A 2,751-nucleotide genomic window follows, 5' to 3' on the forward strand; every position below is an offset into this window, starting at 1 on the left:
TGTTTCGATTTCTTATGTCTGAGGCCGGACACGGTGGCTCACGCCTGGCAACCTAACAGTTTGGGAGGCCGAAGAGAGAGGATGGCCCGAGCCCAGGGGTTCGGCGACTTGGCGAGACCTCATCCATCTCTACAATAAATCAAAGAATTAGCCAGGCATGGTGGCGTGCGCCTGTACTTGGGAGGCTGAGGCGGAAGAGTCGCCGGAGCCCAGCAGGTCGAGGCTGCCGTGGTCGGGAGCGGCCACTGCACTCCAGCCTGGGGGATGGAGTGAGATTCTGACTCAGAAAAAAAAAAGACAGAAAACTGAGGGCCAGAGGTGCAAATTCATATTTATGTGCAATCATTAAGTATTTCTTGGATGCATTAATAAATGCATGGGTCAGGTGCGGTGGCTCACGCCTGTCATCCCAGCACCTTGGGAGGCTGAGGTGAGTGAATTGCCTGAGCGACAGAGTGAGACTCCAACTCAAAAAATATGTTTATATATATATTTTTTGTAGCCGGGCTCGGTGGCTCAGCCTGCAATCCCGCACTTTGGGAGGCTGAGGTGAGTAGATTGCCTGAGCCCGCGGGTTCAAGACCTGCCTGGGCAACTTGGCGAGACCTCATCTCTACAATAAATCAAAAACTAGCCGGGTGTGGCAGCGCTTGCCTGTAGTTCCAGCTACTCGGAAGGCTGAGGCGGAAGGATCGCCGGAGCCCGGCAGGTCGAGGCTGCGGGGGCTGGGAGTGCACTGCACTCCAGTCTGGGCGACGGAGTGAGACTCCAACTCAGAAAACAAAAAAAAAACAAAAAAAAATTTTTTTTATAGAGATGAGGTCTTGCTGTGTTGCCCAAGCGGATCTCAAACTTCCAGGGCTCAAGCCATCCTCCCTCCTCGGCCTCCTAAAGTGCTGGGATGACAGGCATGGGTCACCACAGCTGGCCGACTCACCACTTTCAAAAGGGAGGCTGGACACCGTGGCTTGTGCCTATAATCCCAGCACTTTGAGAGTCCAGGGCAGGGGGATCGTTTGAGGGCCAGGAGTTCAAGACCAGCTTGAGCAACACAGCCAGACTCTGTCCTTATAAAAAAATGTTTTTCTTTCATTTTTCATTTTTTTGAATTGGAGTCTCACTCCATCGCCCAGGCTGGAGTGCAGGGGCATGCTCACGCCTCACGGCAACCTCAACCTGCTGGGCTCAGGCAATCCTTCTGACTCAGCCTCCCAAATAGCTGGGACTGCAGGCGCATGTCACCACACCTGGCTAATTTTTTTGTAGAGATGGAGTCTTGCTATGTTGCCAGGCTGGTCTCGAACTCCTGGGCTCAAGCAGTTCTCCTGCCTCGGTCTCCCCAGGTGCCAGGATGAAAGGCATGAGCAGCCAGGCTCCATGGCTCAGCCTGTAAAAAGCCTCAGTGCCTTTGGGAGGCTGAGGTGAGTGGATTGCCTGAGCCTGCGGGTTCGAGACCTGTCTGAGCAGTGAGACCTCATCTCTACAATAAATCAAAAAATCAGCCGGGCGTGGTAGCGCGCGCCTATAATTCCGGCTACTCGGAAGGCTGAGGCGGAAGGACCGCCGGAGCCCAGCAGGTCGAGGCTGTGGTGGCCGGGAGCGGCCACTGCACTCCAGTCTGGGTGACAGAGTGAGACTCCAACTCAAAAAAAAAAAGAAAGAAAGGCATGAGCCGCCACAGCCACCCTCAAACTTGATTTTGAAAAATGAAAAACGATGCTTGGGAGAGGAGAACAGGGATGACTTACTAGTTCCTGTAACTGAGAAGTCCAGAGTGGCTTCAGGCATGGCTGGATCCAGGAGCTAGTTTGCCGTCCAGCCCCTCTGGCATGGCCTCTCAACTCTGATTTCCTCTGTATCAGCTTTGTTTCCTGGCCTGCAATCCCTGCAGCTCCTGCCGTCCCCCTCTCCACCCTGCAACCGCTGTGGGAAGTCCTTCTTCCTCCCCCCGCAGTCAACAAAAGTCCCGGGACTGAGTTTCACGGGCCTGTCTGGGGCCAGATGCCCGCCCCTGAAGCCACGCTGTGGCCCGGAATCAGAGGCCCTTCGCTGGCTCAGCCTGGGTCGTGGGCCAGGACCTGGGGGTTCCGGCCAGAGAACTGGGAACTGAGGGCTCCTACGCAACACGGGGTGCCCTAACTCCAAGAAAGGGAGCCACCCGGGGGCAGGCGGAGCTGGGGGCCGGGGAGGCAGGTGCAGGCAGCTCTCGTCGCCAGGCCTGTTCCCCTCGGAAGGCGGTTGTGCGAATCCACGGGGCCCAGCCCGGTCCTGTCTCGGGATTGGCGGCTCGGCGCCCAGCGGCCGTCGGGGACTCCCAGGCAGCGCCCTCCAAAAAGAAAACCCGGTGGGCGAGGGGGGCTCCCTGTCACGTGCCTGCCTGCTCTCCACCCCCCGCACATAGGAGCTGCTCAATAAATGCTCACGATGTGCATAAGGGAGAGAGTGCCCAGACCGAGGCCCAGAGTGGCCAAGGGATTGTTCAGGGGATGCACAGCAAGGGAGATCATTCAAGAAGTGCGTTCAGGGCCGGGCATGGCGGCTCACGCCTGTCATCCCAGCACTTTGGGAGGCCGAGGCAGGAGGATCACTTGCGCCGGGAGTTTGAGACCAGCCTGGGCAACATAGTGAAATCTTGTCTCTCTAAAAAAAAAAAAGGAAAAAAATTTCACCCGGCGTGGTGGCGCCCGTAGTCCCAGCTACTCGGGAGGCTGAGGCGGAAGGATCGCTGGAGCCCAGCGGGGTGAGGCTGCG

At 57.1% G+C, this 2,751-nt stretch overlaps 1 protein-coding gene across 1 annotated transcript in view; it reads left to right on the forward strand.

Moving 5' to 3' along the window:
* ANO1 (anoctamin 1) overlaps positions 1-2,751 on the forward strand; it is a 92,638-nt gene that overhangs the window by 83,673 nt on the left and 6,214 nt on the right. The gene's annotated exons all lie outside the window — the stretch shown is intronic.

The sequence above is a fragment of the Carlito syrichta genome, unplaced genomic scaffold (assembly GCF_000164805.1).
Source record: "Carlito syrichta isolate Samal-C Ts95f unplaced genomic scaffold, Tarsius_syrichta-2.0.1 Scaffold304505, whole genome shotgun sequence".
Lineage (NCBI taxonomy): Eukaryota > Metazoa > Chordata > Mammalia > Primates > Tarsiidae > Carlito > Carlito syrichta.